At 43.9% G+C, this 23,431-nt stretch overlaps 1 protein-coding gene across 3 annotated transcripts in view; it reads right to left on the reverse strand.

Annotated features, from left to right (window-relative positions):
* Positions 1 to 23,431, reverse strand: part of LOC128330103 (uncharacterized) — a 115,083-nt gene that overhangs the window by 23,411 nt on the left and 68,241 nt on the right. The window contains exon 2 of one of the 3 annotated variants that reach the window (XM_053262433.1): positions 112 to 270. The exons of 1 other annotated variant lie outside the window; for it this stretch is intronic. The gene's annotated coding sequence lies outside the window, so the exon portion shown is untranslated. Of the gene's footprint in view, positions 1 to 111; positions 274 to 23,431 lie in introns of all 3 variants that reach the window. One more of the 3 variants, XM_053262418.1, reaches the window with a different exon arrangement.

Raw genomic sequence — 23,431 nt, forward strand, 5'->3', positions numbered from 1 at the left:
ACTGTCTCTGGGAGCTATAGCATGAAAATAAATGTGGACCATCAACAATATGCATGTATAAAGTGCCTGTGCTTTCCCCAGGTATTTTCTGCAATAAGTCTGCCATCTCACCTGGTCCTCATTCAGCCAGGGAGGGCTTGCCTTAAAATACTTGATCTTTTTCTGTGGTTTAATTATTTCTCCTCTGCTGTTCTCTCCAGGGAAGAATGTAGGTAATGGTAAAGAAACAGGACTGGGCATTTCTTGTGTGATCAAAGGCTACAACTTGATCTGCTAGGAAAGAGAGAGTAAAGTCAGCATGAGAGGAAAACATTTAGCAGGGGGGAAAGATAGCTCACTTCAGAGTAGCATTGGTATAGAAATAAGAAGAAAAGGACAAAGGGGGGAAACACCTGCTGGTGAAAACAGGTGTATTTTGGGGTTCTTCAGCCACACTGTAAAGTTAGCTATATATCTTGAGGTACAAATGTCCACACCAGCAAGACAAATGCTGGATCAGGAAATGTATCAGCCCTCAGCTCTGCCCTTCCCCATGTATATTAGGCAGGCTCCCCAACAATATGTTTTTTTCTTCTTCTTTTTCTTAAGCACATATGTGTTTATGCATATGTATGTTCACAGTAAATTAAAAATGCTCCTAGAATTGTGATAGACGGTATTTTGATGATAAGCAACTATTGGCTAGCACCAGTGTTATCACAGTCGCAACACAATCAGTATCAAAAGGAGAGACTGGCTTTCCCCCAGTCAACTCAAAACAATATGGAAAACCTGCAGAACCTTCCCCCTACCCCACAAGCGCTTGCAACAGGACTGAAACATGTACAAGTGCGTTGGGGTCCAGTTGCAGCTTCCCCCGGCCCTGCCCTTTTGGTGGGCCCGATGGAGGCTCCCTGATCCCTGTGCGGCCCATCCACTGAGGTCCCGGCTGCGTCCTGCACTCTCCAACCAGAGCCCAACAGGTTCTTCTGGCCCCCGTGGTTGGGAGACCTAGTGTTATCCAACAATGGCGACATCTCGCAAGACAGGATTTTTGCCTCACAAGATCTTGAGGCGAACTCTTGCGAGACATCCGGTGGGAACACCAGAGCTCACAAGAAGAGCTGAAAGATCTCACAGATATATATAAAGGGAGCCTGGCCTGTGATGAAGGGCCAGATCTCTGAGGACTGCCTCAGTGAAAGAAGCCCCGAGGAAGAAAGAGCCCTGGAAAGCGGCCGAGGTCATGGCTGGCTGTGAAGGCAACAGGCACTGGATCAAGGAAGCTGCCAAGACCGAAGGATTCTGTGCCCGGACCAGAGACAGGTCGGGGTCACCAGGGCCAAGGGCGACAAGGAGCCCCTTCCCCCACCCTGTTGGAGGCTTGACAAAATGTTTGAGTGAAGGTGCTATCAAATTGCTCTGACACTCTTAAAATGTTATGAGGCTGTTCTCACAAACAGCCAAGCCCAGGCTTTGGCAACCAAGCCTGGGCTTGGCGGCCTGTGAGAACTGCCAGGATCCACACAGATCCCAGCCGGCGGTCCCATGGCGTCAAACCCTGCGCCAAAGCCCAGCTCTTAGTTGAGGTTAAGAGCGCAAATGTGCCCTTAACCCAGATGCCGGGATCATGTGTCGGGCACCGAGAGTGTACCCTGCTTGGTGCGTGGTGCACTGTGGGATACCCGGAGGCTAGGATAATGAGTCCCATCCTCTGTTGATCTGCACTGCTGGGAGCAGTGTGGATGGTCATCTGTGCTGCTCCCAGCAACACAGGTCGTGTGGGTGTGCAGCTTGCACACCACAGGGGCAAAGAGTGACCATATAGGGGGAAATACGTTGAACTCTGCCTTCCCCAGTGCCTGCCCACGCACATGGTCATGTGAATAGCCCCATCTATTTTACCCTAAATTGACTGAAGATAATTAAAATTCAGAAGCTGAGGGTTTGGGCGCCAATTAGGAATCTCCCTTCTTACCCATAGAAGACAGAAAGCACTACTTCGTTCAGTCTGGGCTCCTCTGGAACCAGCATGGGCTGCTATGTCTGATTTTGGATCTGAGCATTAAGAACAGTTCACAACAAAGTTGTAAAGGATGTTGGATGCTTTGCTATTTATGAGTGAAAGGTGAGATATAAATATATAAAATAAATATGAACAATGGCTGCCATGATGCTCAGTGCCACATTTCCATAATGCTGCGCCTCATTTGAAGTTCTCCTTATTGTGGCAAATCGGGGAAATTGCGGTAGGGCTGCTTGTGCAACTGCTCATTCGGTGCAGTGTCAGGGCGAGTCTGCAGCAGCCCCGGCATGCAGCAATACAGGGAAGCAATGCTGTGCATCATACAAGCCAATAAAGACAACGGAATGTTTGAATCGGCCCTTTCACTTTGCCAGGTCGATAGGGTCCTTTGGGCAGTCACTTGCTACTCTGTGGCTGCTGGGGAGGAACTGACCACATTGCTTATGCAATGCTTCTTAGTTCCCTTGGCTCAAGAATTAAAAAGCTAGCGTTCTTCGTCCAGCATTCAGCAAGCAACGGGACTCCATCGTCAAGCCAAATCTCCCCCCCCCTCCTCCCGATCTCGGTGCAGGGCAGGTTTGATTCCTTTCCCCACCCCGCCTCATTGAAGCAGATTTAATTGACTTTCATTGCAATGACACTGCACTGCATTTAACTGGATCAGAGAGCTACTGGTAATCTTCATTTCTATTCAAAATCCCTCCTTGCCTCTCTGCTCCCCTCCCCTCCATCAAAGAATCTGACATATTTAGAGGATTAAGCCTTACTGGAATAAATTATTTCCTCCCAGGCTTGCCTGCCTGCCTGCCCCTGCCTTAGCAGAATAAGGGAAAGCATCAGGAGGATGAAAACAGACAAACAAGACAGGAAGCGGGATAAACATTTCAGCACTAATGGAAAGGACTATGAGGAGCAAGGCAGCCTTCAAATTCAACATAAGCCTGAGCTGCACTCGCATGTTAAGGTTCAGTGATCAAGTGGGCATTTCAAAGTACCAATCTTTTAAAAATGAAGAACAGGTAGTTCAAGATGCCCCTGTAGAATGGAGGAGGATTATCTGGTGTGGTGTTTGATCCTGGAAAGATTTGGTTCATGGAACTGTCAGGGAGAGGTAGTTCTCCAAATCCTGCAGAAATCTGCTTTGTCTAGCATTTCCCCCCATTTCAGCTTGCAGCTTCCACTTCGCCCTGCTTGCTCTCCTCTAGTATTCTAGAGGAGTCTTTGCTGAAGTGTTACATGCCCAAGGGACACAGGCATGGGAGGCAAAGGCCGTTCCACGGCAGATTACCTCCGCCCCTCACTCTCTCATCTACTTCTTGGAATAAAAGCTCCTGTTAGGAGAGAACAAAGCATCTTCTGACTTACGACATAATGCCAAATGTGGCTCCAGGGAGTAGAATGTAAGAAACAGAGACCTTGGGGACCAGTTTTGCTCTAGCATTGGCTGGTAGTGGGCAGATAAAATGAACCTGGTCATTTCAGACCTCCCTAATTCCCACAGCTTAGGCTTCTCAGAGCTCAGCAGTAAATTGGCAGTGGGAGAGCATCACTTAAAGCGTCCAGCAGGGAGTCCCCAATTTTATGGTTTCCCTCTTAGATACTTAGCCTATATCTATCTGGCAGAGAAAGCCCTTTTTAATGCATGTGATGCAGGAATGACACAGAATGTCTTTCTGCAATTTTAGTCCGTGGATGGATGCAGACAATTCCTACCCCAAGACTGGTTCTGATCATAACTGAGGTGATGCAGGTGGATCTGTGTGACATCAGCAGTCCAATGTGCATTTGTAAAATGTACAATTTGTACAATGTACTTGTAGTTACACCCATTGTAGAGCATGGTTCCATGTGAATTATAGCACAGGGCAGCTGAATACTAATTTTTAAAATCTTTGCAGTGGGGAAGTACTGATGGTGTGAATCCACCTCCTCTCATTATATTATTATTATTATTATTATTATATTATTATTATTATTATCATCAACAACAACTATTATTATTATTATTATTATTAATTCAATTTCTATACCGCCCTTCCAAAAATGGCGCAGGGCGGTTTACACAGAGAAATAATAAACAAATAAGATGGCTCCCTGTCCCCAAAGGGCTCACATTCTAAAAAAAAAACCCCACAAGATAGACCAGCAACAGTCACTGGAGGTACTGTGCTGGGGGTGGATAGGGCCAGTTACTCTCCCCCTGCTAAATAAAGAGAATCACCACGGTAAAGGGTGCCTCTTTGCCCAGTTAGCAGGGGATAATGCCCGTGTGGTTTCAAAGTGGTGGAATCTCAACAGTACAACTGTTTTCACTATTATTGACAGTTTCACTAATAATTGACAGTATTATTGGTGACAGTTCTATCTTACCCTTCCTCCAAGCAGCAGGAGGTCCTCCCCCTTGATTCTATCCTCAGAACCTATGAGGTAGGTTAGGATGAGAAATAGGCTGGGTCCACACATAATGCAGAATCTGAGGTTCCCCCAGACCAAGTGATGGAGGGAAGCAGTGTTCTCTGTAAGAGGGAATCCCAGATTTCGTTGACTACCGATCCTAGAATCCCTAGTTGCAGTGGGCTTTGGCTGATGATACTTGGAGTTGTAGTCAAGAACATCTGGGATTTTCTGTTACAGGGAACACTGGAGGGAAGTGAAGTTGGTGCTGAAGATGATTACATATCTTGGTTTGTTGAAAGCAGATGTAGTTGAGCCACATTGGGGATCCCAGTGAGGCACTGGGCGCTATCCCAGCCTGCCTTGGAATTACTGGCCCCACTAGCAAAGGGGATGGGCTTGCTTAGAATGAACCAGAGGTTCATAAAGAGTGTAGGTTCAGACATAACACACACCTCAGTGGGAGCAGGGTTTAGTGTGGCAAGCCAGCTTCAACCTTAGTTACATATTTTGGTTTGAGGCCCTGAGTGGACCTCAGGTTTCTGCCTTTGGAATAGGTTCAGAGACAGTCACAGGTAAGTTGGGTTATGACTTGGCAAGTAGGTTCCACGTTATAAGTGAACCTGCCTATAGTGATTGGTCCTGGGCAGTGTTCCCTCTGACAGGGATTCCCAGATGTTGTTGACTACAACTCCCAGAATCCACAGCTGCAATGGTTTTTGCTTGGGGATCCTGGGAGTTGTAGTCAACAACATCTGAGAATCCCTCTTAGACGGAACACTGGTCCTGTGTCACTCAAATAATTTTATGACTGAGCTGTGATGCATGTGGAGAAGGGGGCTGAACCCTTCTTCCTCTCTCCTGTGCTTTATCTCTACTCAGTGATTAAATTGTTCCAGACACTTTTCTCTATTTCTGGTATCAGAGCTGGGAATTGAGAAATGGCACTGGAATACCCATTGAAGGAAAGTAAGGTGTGTGGTGTGTGTGTGTGTGTGTGTGTGTGTGTGTGTGTGTGTGTGTGTGTATAGGTTCAATGCCCTTCTCCCATACACTTAAAGAAAGACCTGTTGCTTTCATGAGAACAGGGCAGACACATGAATGATGGCCCCATCATATCTGGTTCAGCCTTTACCTTGAACCTCTTTTCCCAAGGCAGCTGAAACAGCAGTGGTGCTTTAAGACAACTGTCAGTTATGCAAAGTGTAGTACACAGCAGCTGTATCTATATTTTTCCTATTTCATTTCATGGGTTTCATTTTATTCTGAATATGAAGCACTGACTATGGAGGTCCAAGTTCTGCACACTAAGCAGCAGTTAAACATACTGCTACATATGATACAGCAAGGGGTATATAGCACTGACACACAACTGGACTGCTGAATGTGGAAAGAGGCTTACAAATGCCACAGTCCTCTTGTGGAGCAACATCACATGGAAGCGTGTTGTGTTTTTTTAATCAGCTAGAACAACCTCTCATGCACTTTTGACTTTTCAGGAATCACTTTGGGATGCTGTTGCTTTGGGGTCCACAGAGAAAACAGATAATACGACTGTGCCATTCCGATGACAAGAAAGCACATGTGTACAGCATAGGAAGTTACCTTACACCATGTCAGACCATTGGTCCATCTAGCTCAGTATTATCTACACTGACTGGCACTAGCTATCCAAAGTTTCAGGCAGGAGTCTCTTTCAATCCTACCTGGAGATGACAGGGATTGAGCCTGCATGCAAAGAGATGCTCTATCACTGATACCCTATGCATTAAGGCAACAATCTTACAGCAGACAGTACTTATATGTATTCACCCATTCAAATGCAAACCAGGGCAGACCGGGTTTAGCAGAGGGGACAATTTATGCTCCCTACCACAAGATCACTTCTCTTCCCTAAGCTTCTCAGAAAACCAGGCCCCAGTGGGTGGGATTCTTCCAGCAGACTAAATTAAACTGAACAAGTGCTTACTTTCTTTCAAATTTCAACATTATTCTCTATTTATTATAAACTCCCTGGCCAACATCCAGACTAATGAAGCACTGGTGCAGCTAACAGCGGCTAGTGCAATGGGGAAGGGCAATTTTAGACGCTCTCCTCTTCCCTCTGAAGTCCAATGTGACTCCCAAAAATATGTCCTCGAGTGTCATGCAGCCCTCAGAGAAATATTTTCAAGAGGTCACAAGAGGCTTGCGAGGGAAGAGGAAATCAATGAAAGTCACTCCTCCCCCATTGCACCAGCACATCAGCTGCACCAGAGATTTGTTAATCTGGATGTAGGCCACTGTACTACAAAGCTTTGATTTAATTAATCACTCACTCAAATAATAGCTAATGGCCCAATGAGGAGAAAGTGAATCTGGCACGAAATGTGCAAAGATCAGCAGAGGGAAAGCAAAGGGGGAAAAACTAAACATGTAAAGGGCTTTCAAAAAATCCTTAGAGAAAAAGAGATATTACAGAGAATCCCCTCAAACAGACACTTCAAACATTATCAATGGTAAGGCAGAACAAGCCTTTCCAATTCTATTGGACAAGATCATAAAATAATGTAGAAGCATCCAATGGATGAAAGGCAAAAAGATCACACCACTATCATGATGGCTGGAAACTTGATTTTTAGCTCATGCAAAGCTGAGACTCTCAGGATTTTGATGATACAGAATGCAATACAATGTCAGCCACGGAGAATTTTACATAAGCTTACTTTTCAAAAATATAAAATCTACATTTAGTAACATTTTTTTAGAGACCAAAATGACACAACATCTTAAGCCAATTGTTGAATTCTTCAGTCGGGCTGCATGTTAAGCAAAGTTTTTAAAAAAGTGGGGGTGGGGATCTGGGCATGTAGTAGGTGCCCCAAAGTCTTCAATTTAACAAGCTCAAGAAGCAACATAGGAGGAGTTACACAGACTGAATTAGATTAGTTTCATAAGGCACTAGATGTCATTTTAAAAAAAAATATTTTCAAAAATCTTACAGAGTGGCATTTCATTTATCAGCATGAAGAGATTGTAAATATTAACATATATGGATATTAGGTAAACTGGATATTTATCTATAACAGACAGTCCTGCGGCACATTAAAGATAAACAGTTTTAAATTATCTATCTATCATATTTTTATACCGCCCAAAACTGATGTCTCGCGTCTTTTAAGATGTCAGAAGATTCTTTGTAGTTTTTGCTACAACAGATTAACAGACTGACACTCAGGATAGTGTCAGTAGAATCATAACACTGCCATACCTGCCAATAAGATATAATGTGCATACTGGGCCACATACAACCAATCATAAGAACTGATCTCCTGGGTCAAAATGAGGGCCTTTCTAATGGAGGTGCCGATTGTAGCCAGCACTAGAAATCCCAGATGGCAACTAAACAGTGATCCATCCATCAACTACTATTCATGGCAGCTTCCAATAATGGAGAATTCAGAATATAACAAAATTTCATAACCAAACCACCAAAGCAGTCATCAATCAATTTAAAGGATATTAGTTTACCTCTGAGTGTAAAGGAAGAGTTTATTAAGGACAATAACGAAAACAGACATGTCAATAAACAGGTTTCCACACTGACTGAAAGGCCAACTCACTAGCAGCCCGGTTCCCAATCTAACTCCCATTCACTGTGTAATCATTCAGTTAGTACAAACAGGATGGTGGATATGCAGAATTGTGAGGGTGTGGGATTAAAGGATCACATGGCCACTTCATCACATGCTGGATTCTACATGGAACTATTCAACTTGAATTCTTACCACAGTAATTTGGTCATGTGAACTGGCCCATGATGATTCTGCTGGGCCTGCCATGCTTTCTAAGAATGTTCTCCTCAAAATTCTGTAGTGATTAGGTGATCACTACACATGATGTGAGCCACCTAATGGTGCAGCGGGGAAATGACTTGATTAGCAAGCCAGAGGTTGCCGGTTCGAATCCCGCTGGTATATTTCCCAGACTACATCGGGCAGCAGCGATATAGGAAAGATGCTGAAAGGCATCATCTCATAATGCGCAGGAGATGACAATGGTAAACCCCTCCTGTACTCTACCAAAGACAGCCACAGGGCTCTGTGGTTGCCAGGAGTTGACACCGAATCGATGGCACACTTTACTTACACATGATGTAAGTGATCACTACACATTTTGTTAAACCTTGCATTAGAAGAAGGGATTAACCTGCAAGTGGCCTGTAAGCAGTCCTCTTATCTATACAAATTAGCTGCAGTGTGCCCTAATCTAGGCCAGGAGTGTGGTACACAGTGAGGGGAGTCAGTCAGTCAAATTTAATTAGTCCATTAAACATACCCAGAGGTCCATATCCAGAAGTCAACTCTTCCCTCTACACTATTTTTGCACTGAAAATCCCCCCCAAGTGACAATTCATTGCAAATTGGCCTTTGGAGAGACACTAGGATTGTTCACACAGTCATTTGAATCTACATTTCACGTGGGTTACCAACACTGAAGTGACTGTGTGAACCCATGCTAAGGTAGTTTATGGCCTGAGATTCCCACCTTAGCATGGGTTCACACAATCACACTAAACTGGTAACCCACATTAAACCAAGATTCAAATGAAGGTGTGAACAGGCCTACTAGTTTCTAAATAATAACTTACTGAGCAATCCCTAGCATAAAAAACATTACAGTTGTGTATTTGGATTCACCTGCTGAACATCTAGTTTTTTAAAAAATCAGAAAATTTGCCATGTAAGTACCACAAACACCGAGACCTTTGAAATATATGTATATAGTGCCTGTAATTAAAGGCTTAAACAATACTTTATCAACAGTTGCATTGTGGCAGTTGTAGAAATTACTGATATCCTAATGGAGAGCATCTCTGAGTCCCTACAGACACACGAACTATCCTGGGGTTAGCGTTTTCAGCCCAGGATATCATGGTCCTCTGTATCACTCTGCGAACCGTTAAAATAATATGACCAGATGTCAGGTGCAGAGATGTGGCAAAATGTGTGATAGAATGATAATCTAACAACAGACTTAGGAGGGCTAGTTTGCTGTCCACCAGCCCTGCCTACCACACACCCACTCCCCTCCCAACATGCTGTTCCTCATTGCCTAATCATGTGGGGAGGGGAACAACTGTCTGAACTGCCTCTCACAAGCAATTTAAATACTACTACTATTTAAAAGGCATAGGAGAGGCAGTTTGGATGGTCTGCCCTTCTAGGTGATTCTGCAAAGAGAAATGGTACAATAGAAGGGATAGCCAGATATGCATGCTCACGTGGTGGGTGAGGCCAGCAGATGATATAATCCAAACCTGCCAAGAGTCCCCTCATGCTGTCTCTGCAAGGATATCTGTCTGCACAACAGCAACTCCTGACATGGCAGATAACATATTTGTTGAAATAGCACCAGGTACTACTTAAAATTGCCGTGAGATTTAATATGTTGATCAGCAGGTTGCTGTTTAGTTACTGAAATACTGACATCATCAGCATGCTTCCCTTAAGTAGCACAGTTTCCCTCCCTGAAGCAGTTTATCTGAGGTACGTGCCATAGGTCAGAGCCTCTTGCCAACAGCCTCAATGTTCCATTCCCAACAGCCCCACAAATTAAGTCTGCTTAAGCTCTGTGCATCTGTGACCCAAGAGAAGCCTTAGCAAGCAGCGGAACAGAGGCAGCTGGGCTTTCCCTGTTTGTTCCATTTAGATACTCCAATCTCTACAGTCAATCTGATAACTCTAGAGCTTTGATAGGTCATCACTGTTATCAGGGCTGATCAGTCTCCTTCTGCTTGAATTTTATCCAGTGGCTATTTTAGGCGTTTATGCAGATACAAACAACTTTCTCCATCTCTCCTTTTTAAAAGCTAGAAAGGAACTCTGCTTTCTGCAGAGAATCTGCAAATGTGATTGGAGGAGCAGCAGAAGGGAGGGGTGCTTAACCTTTCTCTATTAGCTTTCCGATCAATCCTTCCCCTCAACTGCTTTTGTAGTGGGAGTGAGAGATTTTTTATTGGAAAAATGACTGATAGAGAAAGGCAACTGATGACTCCTCCCCTCTGCCACTCATCCAATCAAATTTGCGACTCCCCCCCCCCCCGGGGCCTTTTTAATTTGTTTTTTTTTTTAAGAGTTAGAAAGGAGTTACAAGCAACTGCAATGCAATATCTAGTTTGGCCTTTAATTCTGGGTAAAACTGACTAAAACAAAACAGCACAACACTTGTCCCACACCACTCCAGAAACTGTAGATTTCCCTTAAACACAAATATTTCTCTTAAACACTGTAGAGTTCTCCAAAATACTAATACTGACAGTGCATATAAGCTTGCAAGGATTGAGCAATATAAGCTTGCAAGGATTGATGCATGAAACAAATAAGAGCTAAACTAATCAGATCAATATTACTTTTGCAGCTCTGGAGGTATGTCCCAGCCCACCACACCTTGAGGAACTCACATAATGCAGCCCAGCAAGTGTAGTTGATCTCCCTCCCCCCACACCCTGGCAGTTCATTTACTATTTCTGCCCTTTTGAAGCATAAATAATTCATTTACATTTCTGAATATCTCTTGGCACTGCAACTTGTTGCAGATAAGGCTTTGGGGAAATACACTGATCTTCACTCCAGGCAAGCAGCAAAGGACCTCAGAGATCTCATTTCATGAAGATAACAGTTCATCTCATTAGCATGTAGACGTAACCAGGGATGGAACCATCACAGCTATGTACTTAGGATGCCATTAGTGTGTTGTATTGGACATACAAAGGAAAAGCCACATGAACTGGATTCAAATTACTCTTTCTGTGCCTAGCTTCCTGTAAAATAAAAGTTCCAGCAGCTGTGGAACACAGATTTTCCATGGACTACTAAATCTTGTAAATTTCCCTGAAGAGAGATCAGAACATTTCTTTCCTTCTTAACTGCTTAGTCCATTATGCTGCCAACCAATGGAAATTGCTGACTAAAAATCTGTATTTTGCTATCCATGTCTGGTTCTACCTGTGCCCACATATGTCAAAGGTACCAGCAGTTGTTGTTTAAAATTAAATGCTGTGATTGGTTTATATAAGCCTGACACCGACTAGCCCTGATAAGATTGGTCTAGAGACTCTGAGACCTCTTTTGCTATTTTTACCATATTAGGAAGTCCCTGAGATAGTGACAGACACCCACTGGTGATCATCTGTCTAGATTTCAGGGACTTCCTTATACGGCAAGAAGCCACTCTCCTGGTGGCTAAGGTAGATGTAACTAGGATGCCATATGTTCTTTGTCTGATGAGGGATCCTAGCAGGAGGGTCTGGCTGCTGGAAGCTATATCAGGTCCTGGAATAACGTACAACAACATAACTCATCAAGTGTAAACTTCGCCTGCCCACATTAAAATCAGGGACAAGAAGTGAAGTGAATTAGCTAGAGATGCATTTTAACATTCTCTTGCCTTTCCTCCCAAGCCTTAAAATACTGCTTTTTATATGCAAAGGCTTCCAATGAGATTATTCTGGAATAACTGCCCTACCCATATGGTCTTACTGCCCAGCTTGATGCTAACATCCATCAGGTTTCTGTTCCTCCTGGACAATAAGTAGAGGGCAGAAGCAATACTCTGCCCCAGTTTTAGGGACTGACTGAAGCTCAGCTCTCCCTAATTCTGGGCCTAGTCCTGTATATGGTTACACTGCAGCCTGAGTCTAAGGTGAGGAGAGCGAAAGCTCAGCTGGAGCAGCCCGACTCTGGGGGGTTACTTTATGACAGCTGGCCGGATTCTTTTGCAATCCCAAAAAATGCATGGAGCAGGAGGTGTTCAGCATTTAGCACAAGGAGTCTGATACTTGGCAGGATTGGATTTCCCCATAGGCAGTGTCCCACTTAATGACTTCTTGTTGCTATGACATTATTGACTGACGGACTCAAGATGGTGGGCAATTCATGGGAGGCCATAATAAAAATCAGGACATAAAATCCTATGGGGAAAGCCACAGAAAGTGACTGACATAGCTCCTTTTACAATATTTCATAGCGTTTATCTCTTTTCCTTTTTAAAAAAGCAAATTAAAAACAGGGCATCATTCAGAAATTGTCCAGATAAGCAGTTTTATGAAAGAGATTATTACAGAGAGTAAAAATAATCAGATGACGTGTTCCACTCCTTTCTAATGCTCCAGAACTGACTGTGCCTTATAACTGTTGAGGTGTGTGAGTAGAAACTGATTGGTCCTCACACTGCAGCATATGCTCTGGTGGTAAAGAAGTTTAGCCCAAGAGATTATCTGGAGACAGTAGGTTTAATTCAAAAAACAAATAAAGATTTATTAAGAAACTAAACATCACATACTGAGATAGACATAGAACCACATACCCAAACAGGCACTAGCCTTCAACAACAACTGAACTGTTCTTGTAGACTCTGCTGCCTCTAACTCATGCCTCTAGTGGCTAGAAGAGGTTACTGTAGTGCTAAGAGTAATGCTTTAGAATTCTAACTTCTAACACTCCTTCTCATTGCTTGAGCACCAATCAACAACTCCCATCATCTCTCACAAGGCAAAAAAAAAAAAAAAATCTCTTAGCAAAGGCTTTGTGAGTACATCCACTAACAAACATCTTCTCTGCTGGGCAGTATTTCAACTCCACAAGACCCTTTTCTTGTACATCATGTTCATAATGGTATTTTGTCTTAATATGCTTTGTCTTCTTCATATGAATTTTCTCTTCTCCATATGTGAAAGCGAAATACAACTTTGTCAATTCAGTTGGTTTTGGTTCATCAGCTCCAAAGCCTTGCAACACTTTGTGTATCCATGTCACATTTTGGCAAGCCTGAGTGGCTGACACATATTCCACTTCCATAGAGGAAAGAGCAGAGGCGTAACTATAGGGGGGGGGCGGGGGGCACGTGCCCCGGGCACCATCTTTTATGGTCACGTGGGGGGCGCCGCCATGACCAATTTTTTTTTAATTTTTAATTTTTAGTTAATACAAATGTTTCCTGCTCAGTGCAGCAGCGCTGCAGCAGTCAAGGGAGCGCGTCGGTGCCCCCTTCCCCATGAGTGGTCCCTTCCACGCCGCCTGCACCCCCCCCCATTGCTTTGCTGGTGCCTGGCGGCCAGTCAGTGGCCTGGCTTGGCGGCGGCGGCGGGTGCTTGTGAGGAAAAACCTAAGTATAATGTAGTATGTTGGGGGGGGTAGCAGGGGGGCGCGGTGGGGGGGCGCCACTTCAGTGCTTGCCCCGGGCGCCGTTTTCCCTAGTTACACCTCTGGGAAAGAGCAACAGTGTTTTGCTTTCAACTGCACCAACTAATAGCTCCAACTCCATTAAAACAAAAACAAAAAACAAAAAACAGGTATCCGCTTAAGGATTTATGAATTGTTCTGTCTTCTGCCCAGTCTGCATTCACATAACCCACGAGTCTAGGATTACTACTTGCTGGCAATTTAACTTTTAGATGAGCTGTACCTTTAAGGTACTTTCCCAGTCTTTTAACTGCAATCCAATCATTTTTGGTGCGTATACTCCCTTTCCTACTTAAAATTCCCACAGCTCCAGCAATGTCTGGTCTTGTTACTGTGGCAATATATAGAAGTTTCCCAATTGCTTTCCTGTATTGCTCATTGTCTGGAAGAAGCTCATATCTGCATCTTGCTTCAAGAAGTTAGCTTCCATTGGAGCGCTGACTTCCTTGGAATCTGTGAGATCCAGTCATTCTAACAAGTCTTTTATCATTTGTTTCTGATTAAGAAGATAACCTCCTCTTTCTATTTGTATTCCAAGATAATAGGAAAGGTACCCCAATTACTATACTTCTATTTCTTTGTTAAAATGTTTTACGATTTTATCACTATCTTCTCTGTTTTGACCCCCCCCAAAAAACCAAAAACAAATTATCAACATATATTAGTATATAAGTCCATCTATTGTTTCTAAACCTTGAATATAGACAAGAGTCAGCTTTTCCTTGAATAAACTCTTGTTAAACTAGCAACTGATTTAACTTTGTATTCCAGGATTCTGCTGCTTGCTTTAGACCATAAATGCTCTTTTGGAGTTTCCACACAAGTCCTTCTTTTCCAGGTTCCTCAAATATTCAGTTACCTGATTTCCTGTATATTCATAACAGCAGCACAGCTGGATCCTATTTCACACAGTGGCCCACCAGATGCCTCTGAGAAGCCCACAGGCAAGAGCTGAGGGCAAGGCCTTTTTCCTGCTGTTGCTCCCCTACAACTGATATTTAGAGACATCTTGCCTCTTAGGCTGGATGCGGCCTATAGCCCTCAGATTAGTAGTCATTGATAGACTTCTCCCTGTCCACTCTCTCTCCACATCATGCATAATTTTATAACCAATTATGTCACCTGTCAGTTGTCCTTTTTTCTAAACTAAAAAGCCCCAGGTATAGTAAGGAAGGTGCTCTAGGCCTCTGATAATCTTGGCTGCCCTCTTCTGCACCTTCTCCAGTTCTATAATGTCCTTTCTGAGGTATGGTGACCAGAACTGTACACAGTACTCTAAATATGGCAGCACCATCGATTTTTATAGGGGCACTAGCAATTTTCAGCCCGTTAGATAAACGGGCGCTAGTAGACCACCCCCGCCCCCCCGAGTGCGGCCGCCAGCGGGCCCAGTCCTTCCCAGTCCGCCCCGCCACCTTCGGCCTCCCCTTTCTGGCTTCCCCCGCTGCCTCGGCCGTACCTATAGCTCCGCCGCCACCTCGCCCATACTCCCTTGGCGACAGGCCGCCGCCATCGGGGGCCAGTCGGCCAGCTGCCGCTGCCTCACCCGCACTTGTGCCGCCGCCATTGGGGCCAGTCGCCCGCCACGGCCACCGCCGCTTCACCCGCATTCTCGCTGGCGGCCGCCGCCGCCATCGGGGCCAGTCGCCCCGCCGCGGCCACTGCCACCTCTGGCCGAGGCCGTGGCTCCCCTGCCGCCTCGCCAGCACTCTTTTCTCGTTGGCGGTGGCCGCTTCTCCTAGGCCGCCGCTTCCCCTGTTCCAACATGGCCGCCCGTGTCTGGGCGGCCGTGTCTTTTTGGGCCGATCTGGGCATGCGCTCCGCGCATGCCCAGATCGGCCCAAAAAGACACGGGCAGCACGGCCGCACGCCGAAGGCTTTTATGGTATAGGATTCTGATATTAGCAGCTTTATTTTCAATCCCCTTCCTAATGATCCCTATCATGGAATTGGCCTTTTTGACAGCTGCCATACATTGTGTGGAAACTTTCAGTGAGCTGTCCACCATGATCCCAAGATCTCTCTCCTGGTCCGACAGCTCAGACCCCATCAGTGTATATGTGAAGTTGGGGGGTTTTTTTGCCCCAATACGCATCAGTCACTTTACACTTGCTAACACTGAGCCGCATCTGCTATTTTGTCACCCACTCACCCAGTTTGAAGAGATCCTTTTGGAGCTCCTCGCAATCTGTTTTGGATTTCACTACCCAAACCATAGTTTCGTGTCATCTGCAAGTTTGGCCACCTCACTGCTTACCCCAACAACTAGATCATGTATGAATAAATTAATAAATTAATAAATTAAAAAGCACTGGTCCCAGTACAGAAACCTGGGCAACCTCACTTCTTACTTCCCTCTATTTAGAGAACTGTCCATGTATACTTACCCTCTATTTGTTTATATATTTATTTAACATATTTTTATACTGCCCAGAACTTACGTCAAAACACTTATGTTAAAGTTAAAATATTACTTAAAACAAAACTAACTGTTTCCTGTCCTTCAAGCAGTTACCAATCCTCACCTGAACATGTCCCCTTATCCCATCACTGCTACATTTTCTCAAGAGTTTTTGATGAGGAACTTTCTTGAAAGCTTTTGAAAATCCAAGTATAATATGTCAACTGGATCACCTTTATCCACATGCCTGCTGACATTCTGAAAGAACTCCAAAGATTTGATGGTTGGGAGCAGGAACTTTAAGAAAGAGGAGAGCAGGCCCTTACCTTCTGTCCTCTACCCCATGCAACTTGCTGCTGCGGTGATGCTTGGCCCAAGTACCCCCACGTGGCACAAGCATGTATGTGGCGTTCGCAGATACGTGGGCCAAACGTCGCCCCAGCAGGAACCTGCATGGGATGACAGACAGCAGGTAAGGACCTGCTCTCCTCTTTCTTAAAGCTCCCACTCCCAACTAGGATTTGAACTGCATTCCTAGTTGGTGAGGCAAGATTTATCTTTGCAGAAGCCATACTGGTTCTCCTCCAGCACAGGTGTTAAACTAATTGGCCTGTAATTTCCCAGATCCCCCCTGGATCCCTTTTTGAAAAATCGGTTACATTGGCTACTTTTCAGCCCTCTGGTACAGAGCTTGATTGTAGGGATAAGTTACATATTTTTGCAAGAAGGTTGCCAATTACACATTTAAGTTCTTTAAGGATTCTCTTCTGGCCCTGACAAGTTGTTAATTCTTAATTTTCCCAGACAGTTTAGAACTTAATCTCTCGTCACTTCTATCTGACTCAGTTCTTTAGCCTCTGTCCCTGAGAAGCTCGGTTTAGGCACAGGTATATGCTCATTATCTTCTGCCATGAAGATAGATGCAAAGAACTCATTTAGCTCCTCTGCAATCTCCATATCCTCCTCAATAATTGCTTTCACTCTCTCATCATCTAATGGACTAATCTCCTCCCTGGCAGATTTCCTGGTTCTGATGTATTTAAAGAAGTTTTTGTTATTCCCCTTGATGCTTTTAGCAAAATGGACTAGGACTGGGGAGACCCGAGTTCAAATCTCCATTCAGACCATGATACTTGCTGGGTGACTCTGGGCCAGTCACTTCTTTCTCAGCCTAACCTATTTCACAGGGTTGTTTTGAGGAGACACTTAAGTATGTAGCACACCACTCTGGGCTCCTTGGAGGAAGAGCAGGATATAAAAAAGGTAAAATAAATAAAAATAAAATAAATAAATATTTGTCGTATTCATATACCAATTTCTGAAGAGATTCTTCTTCCCCTTTATAGCTTCCTTGACTTTGCTAGCCATTCTGGCATCCCTGATCTCAGAATCTGAGGCTTCCTTCCAAACTTATTGCAAACTCCTGTAACATACTCCTTCAATTTTTCAAGTACTTGGTTCTTTTCACTTTCAAATAAGTAAATCTATATCTTGAATAATCATCTATGAAAGTTAACAAAATTTCTTTCCCTCTGAGAAACTGATATGCATGGGCCCACAAAAATCACTGTGAATCAGCTCAAGAGGCTGCTGTGTCTCTCTCTGTGTTGAGGAAAGGTGGGTTTAGTTCCCTTCGCCATTACACAGCATGTACACTTGGACCTACATTATATTGTATTATATTTAGGCCTCTGGCTAGATTCCCCTTCTTCAGTTGAAGTATTGCATTTGTGTCCAATTCTTCTATGGCATACATTCAAACATTTTCAATATGAACTTTGCTTTACCATTTTGGCCTCTTCATTTTACAATGCATTTCAAATAGACCACTCTTTTGCAAAGTCCCTTTCATAAGTAGTTCACCTTTATCTGTGATAAAACATAGTTTTCCTTTGAATTTCACCTCATAACCTTTCTCTGTAGCATATTTAACTGACATCAGGCTGGATTCAAGTGTAGGATCCTTATAATTTGTGTCCAACTTAGTAAACCTTTCTCTTTCTTTAATCAAGTTGCTAGTTGCACAATACAATTCCAGCATTACATTTTGTAGAACTAGCTCTTAAAATTATTCCCTGTAAATTATTCTCTGTATGTTTTATGTTTGTCAGACATATTCTCTCCTTGCTTCCATGCATTCTTCTTTGTGAGCTAGGTGATTCACTCCTACTCTTTAAATGTGGTACCACCTCCATTTTAATTGCGAATTCTTTATGCTGAAGACATTGAGCCTTCATATGTCTGAGATTCCCACAGACAAAGCTCTTTTTGTTCCTTTGATAAATTTTTAAAGCATTTTTTCCATTTGACTTTAGTTGCTGCCCATTGCTTCTATGCAAATTGAAGTCTTGCGAGCGGTTTATAACAAACTCCAAACTCAAATCATCTTTGGCTTCCAATACATTTACAATAGGCTCAAAATGCTCAGGAAGACTGTTCAATAACAATCCAATCTGAACCATATCTGCAAAATTACTCCCTGTGCTTGCAACTGCCATGAAGTCTCCAACATCTCATTTATATGCTTAGACAGATCCTCTCCCTCCTTTTTATTTTTTTTCTTATTTCACTTCATTATAACTTGATGCACCTTGGAGACAGCTTACTTTCTTTCATACTATTTATTCAGATTCTCCAACATGTCCTTTGCATGCTGTTTATTTCTTAAATGTACCAACAGAGAGTCACTCATCAATCAATAAACAAATTATTTGTGTGGCTTTATCATATGCACACTCTCAGACCGTTCTCCTCCTCCTCTGACAGGGTACTCTGTGTGTAGGACTCTGGCTTTCTAGGAGCATGTCTATTTTGAAAGACCACAGCTCAAAACCTGGACCTTGTAACTCCTCAATCTTCTGTAGCACTTGTCCCGTCTCCATTTTTGAGAAAGCATTGTTTTCTTATTCAGGCTGATTACTTTCTTCATCAATCTCAGAGCTCTGAGCCCATAAGCCTGCTGAGGGGTGTGATCGGTCTGATAACACTGATCGGACCTCACACAGCAGAGTATGCTCTGGTGGTAAAGAAGTTCAGCCCAAGAGATTATCTGGAGACAGTAGGTTGAGTTCAAAAAACAAATAAAGATTTATTAAGAGACTGAACATCACATACTAAGAGAGCCATTGAACAACATGTAAAAACAGGCAGTAGCCTTCAACAACCTGAACAGTTCTAACAGACTCTAAGTGCTTAACCTCCTCTAACTCATGCCGCTGTAAGGGATGACTGCAATGCTAAGAGTAATGCTTTAGAAATCTCACTTCTAACAATAATGGCCAGCTCAGAGAGATGCTGTAGTAACATAAACCATGGCTATCTGTTACAGTTTAATAATTGGTCCACATTCTTTTAATACAAGTATATACTTGATAAAATTATGATTCACTCTTGAGTATGGCTGCTGCTATGTCATCACTGGGTTCCCCCGTTCTTGCATACTGTTCAAGAATCCAGTGAGAAGGGGAATATCTGTAATTTTGACAGCTCAATTATTTCAAACTCAGCTTGTCTTTGAAATGAAGTGCTGCAGCTCAAGATAGGAATGGGACAGTCATATCCTCCCACCGCCCCCCATAAGTGTTTTTGTCATCCCCAGGTAGAAATAACACTGCAGATTCTCACCCTCACACCTCTCTGAGTTTTTCAATATGAATGCTCCCTCACACAATTGCTTCACACAACAAGTATGGGGGCATGCTGTACAGCCTTAGGCAACAATGACAGCAAGCAGAGGCCTGATTCTCTCACTCACTCATTTGAATTTCTGTCTGTGGCATTCTACCTGTGATGGCCCATTCACATATGTAAGCCATCTCCTGATGCTGCACTCACGGAGTGGCAAATAGGTATGCGTGAACCATGTGTGTGGAAATCTGTATGGGGAACTAAATGTGAGTGGGGTTCCTGAGGGGGAAGAAAAGGCAGAGGTCTGCTTGCCCTGGCTGCTGCTTTCCCTAGACCCTTCCCCCTCATTTTGTGATGCAATTGCAGCACACACTGGCAGGCATGAGGCCAGAACTGTGGCTGCAAGATTCTGTGCGATATGAGGGCTGTTTTATTCGTATGCTTTCAGCTGTGGCAGCAGAAAACCGGAATGCTCCTTTTAAAAGTCAGAAACAAGATTCCATAGTCAGAAACATCCTCGGAGAAAGGGAAATAAAAGGCTCAAAAAGCTATAAAATCAGCCAGCGTGGAAATTAATAAAAAGAGCAGCAATAGAAAGGGAAGCAATTTATATTGGACACATATTCCATTTCGCTGTCACCCTTGTAGCAGTTGCACTCTCCCTGAATACAAAATCAGGGACAGTTGGATTCAAGAGATGGAGAAATCCTGCATCTAAGGAGGACGGGGAAATCAGTTCAATACCGCAAAATGTGAGCCAGTGTTAAACTCTTTCTTCTCTAGCTGGTCCATCTGCGGACCGTTATCACAGCCTGCCATAGGGACATGTCACAAAAGAGACATTTCAAATTCACACACAGCGCCAGGTTCTCTCTGAATTCAACGGCTAGCTCTTTGTGTACGAATGAATAGAGGGGAACCCCCTTTTCTTTTCCGATCCAAGAGGGTAATAAAGGAACTGATTACAAACACATTGTGGGGGAAGAAAAACATAGCTAGGGGATAAAGATAGAAATATGGTGTTCTCTCTTCACTAGCAAACTGTTCATTCCTCCAAAAATCAAAGGCATTCCCCTCAGAATATCTCACTCGAAAATCCATGGTGGCTCCTTTCTCCAGGAGCTTTTTCAGAAGGCAACTTCACTTTGGGAGGGTGGGTGTGCGTTCATATATCGGCCAGATTTAGCCCGAAGTCCATGCAATATGTCACTTCACAGACTATTTGACTTTCTCTCTCCATATAAGAACCTAGACTGATTTATGTCCAGAGTTTTTAAAAATCCTCTTTTCGTGTCAGAGTATCCGTTATGCCCCAAACTCACACAGTAAAGCTTCACAGTAAACCTGCAGTAAAGCCTGCTGTCTAAAAAAGCTCTGGGTGGCTCTTGTGGTGGGGGACTAATGTTGTATAACAAAGCAAGAAATTACAGTGTAATGTGACTAGACTGGCACTAGAATGGAGTTTCTGTGAAGAAACTCCCCTGGAGGAATACTACTTGTTACTCTTCTATGGTCTAGTTCTCAAAAATAAACCTGTGTCTGGCAGACTGCAGGAAAGCTCACAGGAGTGAATGCTCTTCCACACACTAAAGATTCCCTGCACACAAGAACTCATATCTCTGGAGAAAGGTTAGGCTAGAACCATTCTCCCTAACAAAGAGTTTACTCTGCAGAATGTGTGTTTAAAAAAAAAAAAGAATACTGCATGCAATCATATGAGTTTCTACCTGCAATTTCTGTTTGTTTCATTTTCACATTTATATCATGTTCTTCCTCCAAGGATCCCAGAGTGGTATACATGATTATGTTTATTCCTACAACAACTATGTGAGGTAGGTTAGGCTGAGAGAGAAGTGACTGGCCCAGAGTCAAACAGGGATTTCAACTCAGATCTCCCGGGTCCTAGTACAACACACTAACCACTACATCATAATGGCTCTGAAATAGTACAGCCCAAACTTATGTTTACCACCTCAGTGAGATGTGCGCTTCTCTCTTGTCACTTGTGAGTGGAGTTACAATAACATTTTTGAAGGTTACCACTATGCATCTATCCTCTGAAGAAGGTTTGCTTACTTACTTATTTATTTATATTTATATGTCACCCTACTCCCATAGGACTCAGGGCGGCTTACAAGCAAACATACACAACAACACAATTTCATAAACATATATCTTACACAGCCTCATAAACCACAACCCCATATAATACTCATTCCACATGACATAATAACCGAGGATTACAAGATCACTCTACGACCAGCTATCTCAGTGACTAAACACCCGATGGAACATTTCAGTCTTACATGCCTTACGAAAGGCCAACAGATCATGGAGAGCTCTGATATTATCCGAGAGACCATTCCATAGAGTCGGGGCCACCACTGAGAAGGCTCAGGCTCTCGTTGATTGCAATTATTTACAGTTCTAAAGTTGAGCTACAGAATATTCCATGCAGCTTTGGAGTTCAGGTGTGGAAAGTGGCATGATAGGGTCTTTTAGAAACATATTTGCTTCTTTTTACATGTCAAGAGAAAGCCAGAAATAGAGGATCTCTTTACTCCAACAGTCTCTGGCATCTACTGCAATCAAAACATAATTTCCACTGAATGGTGATTAATGGTACTGTTTGGAATGGGCAAAAGCAATGAACAACAACAAAAAGTAATCTAGGCATTGCAAGAACCCCTTCAAACTATGGCTCTCATACTATTTTATTTACCCTTATGATTTAATTAAAAACTCCACAAGTCCTCTATGGGGTGGGGTGAGAATTGTTCACAAAGTAAAACTCAAAAGTTATATGTTCTTACTTACCTGGAAACTAAGCAGAAAGATCAACTTACTCCTGGGGAGAACTTTATGATGGAGGACTTAAATGTGCTTTCACAATTTAACACAAAGCTAACCACTGTTAAAGAGCCCTTTTGTATTCCAGAGATACCATTGTTTATGGTAGATATGCAGACAACCTTTTAATTCCACAATAAGATTGTGGAGGCTGGTTGTCGACAGAGATGTGAGGTGGAAGTTTTTCCTTTTCCCCTAAAAGGGCAGCAGTGCCACCTCACTAATGGTTATCGTGAGGCAGTGTCCGAGAAAGGGGGTGGCTGGGTCTGGACTACACAAATGCACACCTGTTGACTGGTGTCTGGCAAGGCCGGCTGTCCTTACCTCTGAGGACGGAGTGGTGAGAGGGCCCAAGGCAACAGGGACGAGTGGCAGCCAGGGAGAGACAGAGGAAAGACTGCCAACGCGGGCAGGGACTCAGCTCCAGTGGAGGAGGAGCTGAGCCCTGATAAGACCCAAGGGGAGGCATGTGTGGATAACATCAGCAGCATGCCTCCCAAACGGAGGGGGTCTCAGCAGGAGGAAGGAGAAGGGGGAGAGGCATTGGCAACAGCTGTAAGGAGTAAGGGGTAATCAATTACAGGTAATAAAGAGGGGCATTGGCCCCGTAATTGTGGGCGGGTGATGCATAACCTGTGAGAAGACATATAAAGAGCCAGCCAGGGATGAGAAGGAGGCTGGTGGAGAGTGTCAGAGGCCCCTGGAGAGGGGCAGACACAAGGAACAAGCAGCCTGGGACAGAGGAGGCACAGGGTGACGCCCAATCCCCTCCCTGTCCCTGCTCTGAGGCCGGTCCCGATAAGCCTAGCCATGCTGGGTAAAGGAGACAGGGACGTGTAGCCGGACAACTGGCCAGCAAGGCACTGATGACAGGTGCAGGGTGCTGCTGGCCACTGCACATCTGCATAGTCCTGATCCAGCTACTGTTTGACT

The sequence above is a fragment of the Hemicordylus capensis genome, chromosome 1 (assembly GCF_027244095.1).
Source record: "Hemicordylus capensis ecotype Gifberg chromosome 1, rHemCap1.1.pri, whole genome shotgun sequence".
Lineage (NCBI taxonomy): Eukaryota > Metazoa > Chordata > Lepidosauria > Squamata > Cordylidae > Hemicordylus > Hemicordylus capensis.